Here is a 16,343-nt window from a genome sequence, read left to right as displayed (position 1 = left end):
AACATTAATGAAAAAAATATATCTTTAAACGTATAAGAGAAAATTTTAGAAAGGACTTAATTTTAAATGAGTTTTTTGTGAGGGAAAAGTTCAATAGATAGGAGTAGCGAGGGAGTATATAGTAACAATAGTTTCATTGGCGGCTACTTGTTAAGGTAGGGTAAGTCAAGCTCCCGCCATTCCCGCCTTTTTCCCCCCACCCCGAAAGTGATAATTTGACTGCCGGCTGCTTGTTAAGGTAGGGTCAGTCTAGCTCCCACTATCCCTTTCCCTCCTCCTTCCCCCCCCCCCCCCCGAAAGGTGACGTGTGGGGCTCTGGTCCAAACATTAATCACTAGACTCACAGCTCCCAGCACTATTGTAAGTACATGCCTGCCTTGTATTCTAGTGGATTTATGGGTTGAAAGCTTCACTTTTGACCAATAATAAACTTAGTCTTTTCAGCCTTGCTCTATGTTGACTGTTGTAATAATCACCACATCTTTTAGGTATTGTACTTATCATGGAGAGTGATTATTTAAGCAGTGGATAACCTGTCTATCTTTTCAGCTTGGATGACAGAGATGGTCACCTGTCAATCAACGAGAAGATCTGGTGGAGATGGACTAACGTCCTGAGACTTCCCCTTTTTGGATTTAATTACCTGTGCACCTGTATGAAATTGCAGGATGTAACCCCTCATCATTGCAGCAGTAAAGAACCTGCTTTCCTGTCATCGGGATATAATACTCAAGGCTATACTGTGAAGAACTAGCCAGTGGGTCGTAACCAACACCTTCGACCCCCCCCCCATCATCAGCAACGGCTACGATTTCAACAACAGTGTCACCAACACCAGACACCCCTATATATATTAGTGTTGAATTCAGTTATCATTTATATTTTTAATTTTTCATTTTCTTTAAAGTAGGATTAATATTTCATATTTAAGTGTTTTATATTTTATATTTTCTATATAATAAAGTGTTTATGTTTGTCTGTTATTTATTTTTCTATTCATTAATTTTCCTGAGGAGGAGCCAGCCTTGGTAATACTGTCTGAAGTTATTACAGGGCTGAGTAAGCCTTCACAAGTGGCGACCTTGCCAGGATACAACTCGACAGAATCAAGATTCAATTCCATCTCGAATCTACCATTGGAACTTCAACGCTGCATACCACAGACGGTACCACCAGGCATGAGTAATCATTCTCTATGGTAAGACTACGGTACAGGTATTTAAAAGATTTGGTGATTGTTATAGTCTCAATTTATTGTAAGTCAAGTCAGGCAGGATATAATAGTTAATTCTGCCACCTTTCTTGTGAGCTTGAAACACTTTGGAGGATTAGACTCTAGGGACCTGAGATTTTCTAGTGACAATTTGTTTCATTGAGCTCTTTATTTTATCAAGGGAACTGTCGTTGGACACTCTCGATTTGTTGGTGAGAAGATTGGATGGTCAAGGGACCCCATTCTACTTACTGTTTGCTCGGAGCCGGCATAGAACCCTTCGTTTTAATTAATACATATTGCTTAATTGAAGCAGGGATCGAGCCCTCTGGTTTATTTACAGTTTGAACGGAGCAGGAATTGAACTCTCCGTTTTCTTTAATACCCGTTTCATTTCCCCTGATAGTTTAAGTTATTCTTGCAAGCATGGAGGAATACCAGTTTTGGATGAACGCTGGAAGTAAGTTAGGAATAACAGGGAAAAATTTAGAATCTTTCATTAGTGCTAAGATCCAGGAAAGACTTGAAAGAGAGAGAATTGAGAGAGAAGAGAGACAGTTAGAAAGGGAAAGAGAAGAAGAAAAGGAGAGAGAATCGAAAGAGAAGAGAAAAAGGAGAGAGAGAGAATTGAGAGAGAAATCCAAGAAAGACAGTTAGAAAGAGAAAGAGAAGGCAAAAAGGGGCGTGATAGACTTGATCATGAAGAAAAAGCTAGAGAACGTGAGGAACAGGCTAAAATACGTGAGGAACAGGCTAAAATACGTGAGGAACAGGCTAAAATAAGAGAACTTGAGGAAAGAGCAAAGGATAGAAAAGTTGAGGAAAAAGCTAGAGAACGTGAGGAAAAAGCTAGAGAACTTGAGTTAATAGAGAGAGAAAAGGATCGCGAGCTCGAAAAATCTCTCCTTGAATTAGAGAATAAAAAGTTAACTCTTACACAACAACAATTAGAGGAAGGAGTAATGGAACAACGTGCAGTCAGTGCACATATTCCAACACCTAATTTACCTCCCTTCACAGAGGGGGAAGACATAACTTCATACATTATCAGGTTTGAAAATACCGCTACCCTCTGTGAATGGCCTGCTGACACCTGGGCTACCAGGTTAGGAATGTTATTTTCTGGTACAGCTTTGAATATCTATGCAACTTTGTCGCACGATATCATATGTAATTATAACCTACTGAAGAAGGCAATCCTTAAAGCATATCAAAAAACCACTAATTCTTACAGGAAAGATTTCAGGTATGCCACCTTACAGCCTGGCCAGAACTTTCAGCAGTTACAGGTAACACTCTTTCGTTTGTTCGACTTTTGGATAGAGAGTTCAGGAATTGATCACAGTTATGAATCTCTTAGAGACTTCATGGTTGCTGACCAGTTCCTGACAGCTCTTCCCCATCAGATACGAACATTCATCAGAGAACGTAACCTGATTAAAACTGAGGAAGTTGCTGAGGCTGCTGACCTGTATGCTGAGGCTCACAATTCCTATAAAGACCTAAAGGGATCGAACCCTAAGGGCAAGGGTTCATCAGGCCTTAAGAAATCAAAGCCTCTAATGGAAAGTAAAATGACTTCTTTTATTCCTGTTTGTCATTTGTGTGGTGTTAAGGGACATAAACGTCCAGATTGTCCTAAGAAGGTCCAAAAAGTTGGAAGATATTTTAAAGACTGTAATAACCAAGCACCCTTCTGTTCAGGAACAGTTAATGGTCTTAATGTATCTACCATTTTACGAGACACTGGACGCACATGTGTAGTCATTTCTGATAAGCTGTTCCCTAACCTTAAAGAAACTCATTCCTTTGCTATACTTTCAGACTACTCGGGCCGTACGGACACTTTTCCTACCATCCATTGTTACATTAGGTCTAAATGGTTCACAGGTTGGTCTGAAGCCGTACTAGCTCCCATCACTTCTTGCTCCGTACTAATAGGTAATGTAAAAGGTGCCATTCTTCCTTCTGAGGTTGACCTTTCGTCGCCAAAGGTGGACATAAGCTTTTCAGATCCTCTTCCTATAGAGTCAGAGAAGCCCCTTGAAAGTTCAGATGAGACAATGTCTTGTGAGATTCATGTGGGATTAAAAACCATTGATGCTACTCTCGAAAGCGAGGTTTTTTTTTTATTTATTTAAAATATACAGTATGCATGCATATCACACATTGACGGAGTCACAGTACATGAAACATTTATAAGAAAACATCCTTATAACTAACGGATGACAACCTACCCCTGAACATACATAATAAAATTGCCACTAGCCAAAAACTGACATTTATATTCATATCTTGTATGAAACTGTATATACAAATGTTTTTATATATAAAACAAATGCTTTGGCCTCTTACTGTACATTGTAATATTAGCATTTTATGTACCTAAACATTCCGTAGCTATTCATCCCCTAATATTGTATGTTTTATTTAGAGCACAGGTATACAACATACATGTAATCATACATGATTGACTGAAATCACTAAACATGAAGCTATAATAAGAAATACACCATCCTTGTAACTAAACGATTTACTACCCACACCGTAACAAAAAATGCTACAAAACTTGCATGTATAAAATCTGTATATGTAACTGTAAACCATACATGAAAAACTTGCATCAAGAACATAGCACTTAACAAAAACAGTACCAGGGTTGTGACCTAAATTAATATACACTTTAAATGTACCAAAACCAAACATATATAAATTTTTACATAAAACAAAGTGACATTAAACAATAAGTTGATACATTCCTCCTCTCACCACACACAAAGTACACAGTATGAATAGTTTGAAAAAAAAAAAACTGTAATCCGTATATGTGTATATAATCCTAGCTCATTAACCTCCATTCAGAGATGAACCCTTAATAGGGCAACGTTCAATGCTGTCTCCTATAACAAAACATTCTATTACACCCCCCGCCCTCTTCTCCCTCATTTAGACAACCACCAGTGTCTCTCGGCAGCATACAGTTCCCTGTCGCTCAGTTTCCCAGCTGTACATGAGCATATAAGCCTGTCACATCGCAACAGTATCTCAATCACAACAAACCACACCCAAGCATTCTTACTGCATACATGCATACAATACCTCTAAACAATAATATATACCTCAACCCTCTGACAGAGGTGTGATGGTAAGTGACCAAGCATAGCAAGGCGTTATATACACAGAGGGTAATACAGTCATCCAATGGGACATGCATGCAAAGATATAAACCTAAATTCTCCACTATCAAACTGGATCACACACTTAATCCAGCTAGCATCACATGTACCTCCTAACACCTACTAACCACATTGAACCTTCCCTCGGTTCCATCTAAGCCATACACCCACACTGGTGTGGGTCACACAAGATTAAGGACCCCACAGTCCTCGATGACGAACTGACACACCACACGAAATCACACTTATCTTATCACACACACACACACACACACCCACACACACACACACACACACACACACACACGCATACACACACACACACTCACACTCCCGACGGCGAGCTCATTGAAACCCCGGATGACATTCTCAATCCTTGCCCCAGCCATGACAACCCCCCCCCACTACAAAGCGAGTAAGATCCCAATAGTTAAACTACGATAACCTACGGGGAAGACCCCCTCCCACCACGATCCATATATTTCCCTGTTCCTGCAAACCGTCCTATAAAAGGTAGCTGCCAGTACCCGTTTCCTCGCCACCCAATCCCCATTCCCACGCATACCCCACGACACGTACACGAAATCTACCATTAAATATGCCAATGCACGTTGTGTACTCTCTGGCACCCCTCCCACATCCAAAACGAGCGCCCTCAACACAGGTATGCCCCCCCCTCCCACTAGCCTGACAATCCTACTCATCCAATCCCTAACATTCCTCAAACATTCGCAAAAATACACCGCATGATATGCCGTATCCTCGCCACCACACACTCCACATCCACTCTCCTCTACTATTCACCTCGCCCGCAGGACCGCTCCTGACGGCAAAATGCCATGCAGGAAACGGAACATAACCTCCTGAACCCAAGGTCTGAGCTTCAACTTACAAAAACGACACCAAATATCTCCCCATCCATACATGGGGTATATCCCCTCCACCGGCACCACCACCCGGCTCCCAATTACTCTCGCCAAAACCCTTATGCGAATCTTGCCAGGCTCCCATAGGACCATGAGGGTACGCAGCACCTCCTCACATTCCCTCAACTCTGCACCCACATACCACCTCTGCACTCCCTCATACAGAAGCTTTAACCCCCCCCCACACCCGACCCGTACATATTCCCTTCGTAAGAAAACACATTTTACCCAACGCCGTAGATCCAATAATCCTAACCCCCCCTTACGTACCGGCAGCATTACCACCTCCCTCCTCAGCCAATCACACCCAGAACCCCATATAAACCTAAACACCTTACTGTATAGTAACGTGTTTACCACGATGGCCCTCTGCAACAATGTCAAATGATACGGCCGCAAAACCCCCAATCTATGCTGCACCCGTTCCACGCTCTGAGTTCACCTCTCTCGACCACACTTGCTTCTCCATAAACACTATTCCACATATCTTTAAGCTAGCCACCACCCTCCACTCCACACCAGCATCCCAATCCCCCTGCCAGTTCCAATTTCCCAACTTTAAGAAGCAAGATTTCTCCACATTAACCCTCATCCCCGTAGCCTCCCCAAACGTACGAATGACCTCTCCCACCTCTCTTAAACTATTTCCCTCCCGCACAAGTACTGTCGTGTCGCCGACGTATCCTACAATCCCCGGCCCACACCCCACTTCCCCTGTCCCCACGCCCCCCACAGATACGTGCCTCAATGAGTCTGTAAAAAGGGTCTTGAACACAGGCAAACAGGATTTGAGATAGTGGACATCCTTGCCTGAGACCCCGCCCCATACACACTGCTTCCCCTATGCGACCATTAATTTGCACATGCACCCGAGCCCCTCGATACAATGTCTCCACCCATTCCACAACCTCTTCCCCAAATCCCTGCTTTAGAAGGATCTGCCGCAACGCCTCCCGTTCCACACGGTCATAAGCTCCCTGCCAATCCAAAGCAAGTAAGCCCCCACCTTTTCCCCCCAAATCCTATACAAACCCCTTAAGACGTCCGTGACCCTCGACCATAGATCTGCCAGGCAACCCATATTGCCCTCCAGATACGACACGCCCCACGACACATTTCAGGCGATTTCCCAGTATTTTCGCAAACAATTTGTAATCCACACAAAGTAAAGATATCGCCTGATAATCCTTGAGGGTATTCTGGACCTCTCCCTTTGGGACCAGAACAACCACTGCTGTGGCTTGCAACTCCCCCAACACCCCCTTCTCCTTCATGATATTCATCAACTCCACCAGGAATCCACACATTAACTTCCAGTTCTGCAGGTAAAATTCACAGGGTAATCCATCAATTCCTGGAGTCTTTCCCGTACGCATACTCACTAATGCCCACCAAACCTCGCCCTCATCTATCTTCCAACCCAGCGCTACTCGATCACTATGCCCCAATGAACATGGCACTAGCTCACAGACACTATGCAATGCTGCACCTCCCACTGCACTACATCCCAAATACTGCTCATACCATGCAACCGCATAACCACTCATTCCCTCAGTCGTCCTCAACACTTGCCCCTCACAATAATCCCCCACTTCAGAGTGAACGATTAACCTACCAACCTCTGTGGCCGTCCGACGTCGCTGCTGACCTCGTAAAACACACGCCGATAGTCGATCGCCCCATAACACCTCCTCAACCCCCCCCTGCACACGCACCGCATTAAACCGTTCATTTTGCAGCTCACGAATCCTTCCCTTCAACGTTTCTATCTCCTCTACAGGATATACTCCCCCGTGTCCACCTCTCCCATAGCAATCCCTCAACCTACCCTCTAGGTACTGAAGGAGCCCATACGATTGTTGCATCATGCGTTTCCCCTCCCTCACATAAAACTTACGTATTCGTGCCTTAGCTACCCCGTCCCACCACCCCAGTAAATCCTCTATGCCCCACCGTTCCTCACTGAGCTCTGCCCACAACGTCTCAAATCCTCCCTGCCTCTCCTCATCACTCAGAATCCTCGTGCTTAGTTTCCAATAACTCTTCCACCTCCTGGCCAGCCCATCCCACCCCAGGTCTACCACGACCACCCTGTGATCTGAATATTCCACCTCCACCGTACGCAAGGACTCCACTCGAACCTGCTTTGTGATGTACACCCGATCTAGCCTCGCCGCATATCCTCGTCTAACAAAAGTGCGCTCCACCTCCCAAGCCCCACCCCCAAATACGTCACGTAGACACACATCTCTCAGAAGATCACCTAGGATAGTGGAAAAATGTCCTGCCCCACGCGGCTCGACGTCTGCCCTGCGAATAACACAATTCCAATCCCCTCCCACAATAGCAGCAGGTGGTAAAGAACGGAAAATAAATGAGCTCATCCCTCACAAAATCCACTTTCAGACGTGCATCACTCTCTGCAGGTGCATACACACACACTAATGCCACTCGCTCACCCATCCACCATCCATCCACTCTGATAATACGCCCCTCGCCCCCCCCTTCACTTCTACTAACCACAAATGGGCTCGCCTTCCGGAGTAGGACTCCCACCCCTCCCTTCAAGCGACCCGTCTGCATCACAAAAGCCCTATAACCATTCACCTCCAATACACGCCCCACCTTGATATTGTGCTCTTGCACAAATACAACATCCACTCTATGCCGGCACAAGAAACTTGCAAACCACGCACGCTTCACATCCTGGCACAAACCATTAATGTTAACTGTCATACACCTTAGGCCAGCGGTGGTTTCTTCCCCCTGTGCTTTGTCACCTTCCTCACAACACCACCATGTCCTTTCGGACCTCCTTTATGCACGTCCCTACTGGCAGCCCTAACCCCTCCCCGGTCCAGCTCTGGGTCCAAAGTCCCCGAGGGACCACCACTCTCCTCCACCACCACCACCTTGCCAGTCCTCTGTGCTGGAGTCAGGACATCATCTAAATCCGATGTCACAGCCTCACGCTTGTGCGCAACTCCACCTGTTCCCATCCTCACCTCCTGTGACACCTCATGGTGAACCTCCACCTCCACCACATGTCTGACCTTCCCACCCTCTGGGCACAGTGCCCCGTGAGATACCACCAAGTCGATGGGCTCAGTTTGCTGTCCACACAGGTCTGCAGCATTCCTCACATCAGCCCTCATCACCAACTCGCCCTCCCCATCGGACTGGGAAAACAGCGAGGTGAGCACATTCTCCAGGACCTCGTCAATGGCTTCCTCCGCTGAACCATGCCGTCCCCCACCATCAGGCAAAATGGGTCCCACAGGGCCCCCAGCCACAGGGGCCGTCAGGTCCGCACCCACCACTGCCTCTGCCTCCTCCACCTCCTCACTCCACAGACGACCAGGCCCACGTCCTTCCTGTATCTCTAGAGCACGTACAACTTGCCCGGGTTCCCCTGCGGCAGTACATTCAACACCATGGAGTCGAGTCTGTTGTTCACAATATGCAGCAATGTGATCATAACCACCACAACGCCTGCATGTCCTGCGTTGTCCGGCATAGGACACCATGAGCTGAGTCCTGAAGGCCTCCAATATAACATATGACGGTATGGGGTGCCGTATCGTCATTTTCAGTGAAAACGTGCCCTCTGGGTATCCCATGTATGCACCTTCCACCCACTTGCCGGGCTGTGCCAGGTGAACGTACCGTAGTCCTTAAAAACATTGCGTATGTCTGTTTCATCAGCCTCAAACGGTACATTTCGCACTCTAACCCATGAATAGTGCCTGGAGACGTCATGAAGGCGGACACTCACCATAGAATTGACGTCCACTCGAACATCCTGGTATTTCTCTACCAGCCGCTCGAAGACGCCGGTGTTTAACAACTTAACAAACACCCTGTATGCACCATTAAGTGCTACACCATACAGTTCTTCATCCTGAATACCATACGTATCCCGGATGATTAATGGCAACAGCACAGGAGCAGCTTGCGGTGAAATTGCCCCGCGAACCAGCTGGATACCCACAGTATTTACCCTCCTCCTTACACTCTGCGCCATATTGGAAAAAAACAGAAAGTCTTCCAATCGCCGAGAGAGGGCAGCAGGCATACGTCTGCTCACACCAACAGACGAGCAGAGAATCCCTTGTAGAGTCAGAGAAGCCCCTTGAAAGTTCAGATGAGACAATGTCTCGTGAGATTCATGTGGGATTAAAAACCATTGATGCTACTCTCGAAAGCGAGGTAGTAGGATCACCGGTTCACTTGTTAGATGAAAGTAAAGATATCACCTCCGATACCATAAATGTCTTGACTAGGGCTCAGGCCAAAGCCCAGGCTTCTCCTACTGTCCATCCTTTGATTTTCCCTGACTATAAGCCTTTAGATATATCGAAGGACTCCTTTGTCAAGTTACAACGTAATTGCCCTTCTCTTCAGAATTGCCATAATGCCGCTAAACAAAATAAAGTGATCCATAGGAAAAACTTTTCATATAAATTTGAATATATAAAAGGTATCTTGTACAAGTCAGTATTCAAATTAAATTCAGATGAGATAGACTATTCCATCTTAGTTGTTCCAAGTCAATGCAGAGAGACTGTTCTTAAAATGGCTCATGACCTGCCAGTTGCCGGACATTTCTCGCATCGTAAAACCTTAAATAAAATTAGGGAAACCTATTTTTGGCCAAAAATGTCCTCAGATGTCACTACCTATTGTAGATCGTGTAAAGTTTGCCAACTGTCATCCTCCCGAGGTACCAGGCGAGTACCTATGGTCAAAATGCCTATCTTTACGGTACCGTTTGAAAGAGTAGCTATTGACATCGTTGGTCCTTTATCTCCACTTTCATCTGGGGGACATAGATATATATTAACATTAGTTGATTATGCTTCGAGTTTCCCTGAAGCCATACCCTTAAAGACCATAACCACTACAGAGGTGGCTGAAGCCCTTTTGTCCATCTTCTCCAGAGTGGGCATCCCTAGAGAAATTTTGTCTGACCGTGTGACACAATTCACATCTGACTTAATGCAACTTCTATACTAACTTCTGGGAGTGAAGCCTCTCTTCACCACACCCTATCATCCCAGCTGTAATGGGAGGATTGAGCGCCAGCATTCGATTCTCAAGTCCATTTTAAGGAAACTTTGCTCCCTTAAACCTAAGGAGTGGCATAATTACCTACCCTGTGCTTTGTTTGCCATGAGGGAAGTTCCCAGTGACTCTGGGGTTTTCACCTTTTGAACTTCTCTATGGTAGACAGGCCAGAGGCCCATTGTCCATCCTTCATGACTTATGGACTAATGAGGAGGTAAATGCTGAGGTTCAGTCTGCTTACCAGTTTCTCCTTGACCTTAGATCCAAACTTGAGGAGACCTCTGACATAGTTTCGAAAAACTTAAGTTTGTCAATGGACCAGTACAAAACATATTTTGATTCCAAAAGTCAGAGGAGAAGTTTTAAAGTAGGGGATGAAGTTCTTGTACTTTTGCCGATCAAGTCAAATAAATTATTAGTAGCATGGAAAGGTCCATATAAAGTATTAAAAATTTGTGGGAAAGTTGATTACCTCATAGAAGTCAAGGGGAAACCTAAGCTTTATCATATCAACATCCTTAAGAAATATTACAGAAGAAATTCGGTTAACTGCCTTAATAACTTTGACTTAGTTTTTCCACACGAACTTGATAAGACAACTGAAGAATGTAAAGTGTGCATAATTGACACCTCTAACTTAGACTATGATGAAGAACTACATGACTTGGTGACTCTTGGCCACTCGGGCACAACCAACATTAATATTAATGAATCTTTGGATGACCATAAGAGACATGAACACCTTCAATGTGTGAATAACTTTTCAGACGTCTTTACTGATATTCCAGGTGTTACCTCCACGGTAGTCCATAAGATTGACTTAGTGACGGACAATCCTATCAAACGAAAATTATACCCAGTTCCAGTTCACCTTAGGGATGCATTTGACCGAGAGGTAGACAAATTATTAAAACTAAAGATCATTGAACTTTCAGTATCTTCATATTGTTCACCAGTAGTCATGGTTAAGAAGGAGGATAATTCATATAGACTTGCTATTGACTTCAGAGGCCTTAATGCTATAACTCGGTGGGATGCTGAGCCTATGCCCTTAATAGATAGCGATCTACACAAATTTTATGACGCTTCCTTCTTTTCAGAGATTGATATTGCACAGGCATATCAAGTAATGTTAGATCCTTCTTTTAAGCAGTACACCACTTTTCCTACACACCAAGGATTGATGCAATATAGAACTATGCCCTTCGGTTTGGTAACTGCCTGTGCTACCTACGTGAGACTGATGAGAAAGGTCTTGGGTAATATGCCAAATGTTTCAGTTTATTTTGATAACATTTACGTAATGACATCCACGTGCGGCGAACATATCCAAACATTAACATCAGTTTTGCGTAGGTTATGCTCACATGGCCTCACTGCCAAGCCGAAGAAATGCTTCCTTGGGTATAACAAGATTAGATATCTTGGACTGATACTTTCTAATAACTCTCTGCAGCCTCTCCCCAGTAAGATCAAAGCTTTATTAGAATTTAAATTCCCCAAAACCAAGAAGCTCATGCGTAGCTTTCTTGGTTCTGTAAATTTTTATGCATGGTTTATCCCGAACCTTATTGATCTTACAGGCATCTTATCCGACTTCCTTAAAAAGTCTGTGAAGGAACCTCTTGAACTTTCCGACGTAGCTCGGGAAAAGTTTAATGTGATTAAAAGTATCTTTTCGAAAGACCCTATACTTAAGATTCCAGATATTAATAAAACATTTTGCTTAAGAACTGATGCCTCCAATACTGGCTTAGGTGCAGTGTTACTACAATACCATGATGGTACTCCCTTCCCTGTGTGCTTCCTAAGCCGGAAACTCCTTCCCGCAGAAACAAGATACTTCACAATAGAAAAGGAATGTTTAGCCCTTGTGTGGGGTATCTCCAAACTTAAATTTTATTTGCTGGGAAAAGAATTCATTTTAGAAACGGACCACAAACCTTTGATATACCTAGAAACTTTTAAGGGAACCAACAATCGCCTCTTGAGGTGGACATTGGCACTCCAGGCTTTTAAGTTCCATATTGTGCATATCAATGGTTCATCCAATTATTTCTCTTGACTGGTTAAGTCGTGACAGTCAGTAGAAGATTTGTTGCCTTATGCGACTTCCACATGTTAGAACTTTTTCCTCGCCTATTCTTCTTATACTCCTTGACTATAAGTCTTGGTAAGGGGGAGTGTGAGGGAAAAGTTCAATAGATAGGAGTAGCGAGGGAGTATATAGTAACAACAGTTTCATTGCCGGCTACTTGTTAAGGTAGGGTAAGTCAAGCTCCTGCTATTCCTGCCTTTTTTCCCCCTCCCCGAAAGTGATAGTTTCATTGCCAGCTACTTGTTAAGGTAGGGTAAGTCAAGCTCACGCCATTCCCCCCTTTTTCCCCCCACCCCGAAAGTGATAGTTTGACTGCTGGCTGCTTGTTAAGGTAGGGTCAGTCTAGCTCCCGCTATCCCTTCCCCTCCTCCTTCCCCCCCCCCCCGCCGAAAGGTGACGTGTGGGGCTCTGGTCCAAACAGTAATCACTAGACTCACAGCTCCCAGCACTAATGTAAGTACATGCCTGCCTTGTATTCTAGTGGATTTATGGGTTGAAAGCTTCACTTTTGACCAATAATAAACTTAGTCTTTTCAGCCTTGCTCTATGTTGACTGTTGTAATAATCACCACATCTTTTAGGTATTGTACTTATCATGGAGAGTGATTATTTAAGCAGTGGGTAACCTGTCTATCTTTTCAGCTTGGATGACAGAGAGGGTCACCTGTCAATCAACGAGAAGAACTGGTGGAGATGGACTAACGTCCTGAGACTTCCCCTTTTTGGATTTAATTACCTGTGCACCTGTATGAAATTGCAGGACGTAACCCCCTCATCATTGCAGCGGTAAAGAACCTGCTTTCCTGTCATCGGGATATAATACTCAAGGCTATACTGTGAAGAACTAGCCAGTGGGTCGTAACCAACACCTTCTACCCCCCCCCATTATCAGCAAAGGCTACTATTTCAACAACAGTGTCACCAACACCAGACACCCCTATATATATTAGTGTTGAATTCAGTTATCATTTATATTTTTAATTTTTCATTTTCTTTAATGTAGGATTAATATTTCATATTTAAGTGTTTTATATTTTATATTTTCTATATAATAAAGTGTTTATGTTTGTTTGTCTGTTATTTCTTTTTCTATTCATTAATTTTCCTTGGTAATACTGTCTGAAGTTATTACAGGGCTGAGTAAGCCTTCACATTCTTGCTAATTGACCAGTTTTACATATTCGGCACGACGTATATATATATATATATATATATATATATATATATATATATATATATATATATATATCTCTATATATATATATACCTCTATAGCTGTACTGGGTACCCTCATCCTCAGAAAAGACAATAAACGTACCTCAGGCAAAACTCAAACCCATAAGTCATACGCTTGGTAAATGGTGACGAAAATGACGGGAGCAAAGGGCTTGTAACCTATTTTTTTGTATTCAATTACTGAAAAGTCAAAGAAGACGATTTTGAAATTGGGATGTGTGAATCTACGTGATGTAATATAGATAAGAAAAAATTTATTGTTAATGTTATAAATGAAAAGAAATTGGATGTCCTGGTACTAAGTGAAGCAAAATTTATAGAGATGTGTGTAGAATAATGGTTTGTCAGCAGGTAATACTTATCTTGAGAAAAAAAATAAAAATTAATGGGTAGACTTACGTATTTTTTTTAGTAGAATAACAGATTTGTCAGCTCATTGTTTAGTATTATTAGCTACAGGACGAGTAAAGGGTAGATGGAATACAAGAAGATTAAGGACACTGGGTAAGATGAAAGTGAAAGTAAATGAATTAAGTATAGGAACAGTTTCGAGCGAGAGGCGAGCCAGACAAGGCGAAGGAGGTATAAGGTAGTTTTATGAATACATTGTTAGAGTGTGAAGCAGAGGTTAGTGGGTATGGGAGGGTCGGTGCTGGTGGAAAGAAGAATAACAAGTGGAATGATAAGATGAAGAGGGTGGTAAGAGAGAAAAAAATCAGCATTTGAGAGGGTTTTGCAGTGTATAAATGGTAGACGGAAGGCAAAGGATATGAAAAGGAAGAGCGAGGTAAAAAAGGGTGCTTAGGGAGTGAAAAAAAGAGAGCCAGTGAGAGAATGGGCGAATTCTGCTGAGAATAAGCTGTGAATATATTAACAGTATAAAATACCGACAAGTAGATAGTAAAGATACATGTGCAACAGCTAGGTATCTTTGTTTCGAAATGTTTCACCTACATGGTAGCCTTCATCAGTCGGATACAGACGTTGCAAATGTGGAGACCAGCAACTGGATTCAGCTGTATCCGGCTAATGCTTTCTGTGTTGGCGAAACTCTAGGAAACAAAGACACCTCACTGCTGCACATGTGTCTTACTCTGAGAATAAGTTGTTTTGGAGAAAGAACAACAAGGGAGGAAGCCGGGAGAGCAAATGGACTTAACAGTTTAAAACGATAGAGGAGAGATGTTAGAAGGGGAGGAGGAAGTACTGAATAGAGAGGATGATGTGACGAGTTGTTGAACGTTAGATATGATGGGGAAGAAGTTATTTCATACACTAGTCAGAGAGGGATAGTATCATTTAAGGGTGAGGAGGAGCTTGAAGTGGATGTGGGCAAGTGTATGAGTCAGTGAGTGGGTGAGGTTAGGTAAGGTTTGTCAGGAAATAGGACAAGTGTTTCCTGACGCGGGTCTTAGTTATATGAAGACGAAGAGTGATGTGTATAATTAAAGGGGGTAAGACAAAGATGTGTAGAGTGAAAGGGGATAAAAGCAGACATGTTGCAGGCAGATGAAGATATAGCATTTTAGATGTTGGTGTGTTCAATATATGCATGAGGGTAGGGAAGGTACCAAAGATTACAAAAAAACGTGCATGGTTTCCTTACATAAAGAAAAAGGTGACAAGTGAGAATGTAAAAATTATAAGGGATGAGACTGTTGAGCATACCAGGTAAAGTTTACTGAAAGGGATAGGGGTAAGAAAGAGAATGGGATTGCAGAGGACCAGGGAGGATTTAGGAAGCGTAGGGGATATGAACACCAAGTGTTTTACAGTGCAGCATATAAGTGAGCAGTACTTAAATAAGGATAAATAGCTGTTTGCAGCATTTGTGGATTTAGAAAGGCATGTAATAGGTTGGATAAGGGAGCCAAGACAGGTAATGTAAAAGTATGGAATTTAAGGAAGGTTACTAAAAGTAACAGAGTTTTTATGCAAAGAGTGAAGCTCAGGTTAGAGTATGTAGGAGGGAAGGGGAATATTTATCAGTGAAAGGAGGAGGACTTAAACAGGAAAGTGTGATGCCACAATGGTTGCATAACTTACATACACATATAAATGTTAGGGTGTTGGGAAGGAGTGTCGACTTAAAAAAATACTTGATCTTATTCAAAGTAGGAGTTATCACAGTTCCTCTTAGCTCATGATAGTTCTTTAGGAAAATCCTGATGGCAAAGGTGCAAAGGTTGGAGACGAATATGGGAAGATATGTAAAGAAAAAAAAAGAAAATTAAAAATGAAAGTAGAAAACAGCAAGGTGACGAGTGTACTAAAACAGTCTAAGCAATGACTGACTGAATACCAAATGGAGGGACAAAGTATGGAGGACACCGACGTGTTTCGATATTTGGGAATGGACAAGTTAGAAGTTGTGTCTATGAAAGACGAGGTGAACCATAAAATACATGGAGGGGAAAAGGTGTTGGTGAACTGAGGCTAAGAAAAATGAAGAATTAGACACGTGCAACATCTGTGTGTTTTACAAGCAAAAACACCCAGATGTTGCACATTGAATAGGATGCAACAAATATCATGTATATATTGCTTTTTATCCAAATAATTTTATTCTGCTAGGTTTTTCGTTAATAGTTAAAACGAAAATTTCAAGCTTTGTATTATTATTTGAC

Source organism: Cherax quadricarinatus, chromosome 87 (genome assembly GCF_038502225.1).
Source record: "Cherax quadricarinatus isolate ZL_2023a chromosome 87, ASM3850222v1, whole genome shotgun sequence".
Classification (NCBI taxonomy): domain Eukaryota; kingdom Metazoa; phylum Arthropoda; class Malacostraca; order Decapoda; family Parastacidae; genus Cherax; species Cherax quadricarinatus.
Note: the sequence above shows the minus strand (reverse complement) of the source record.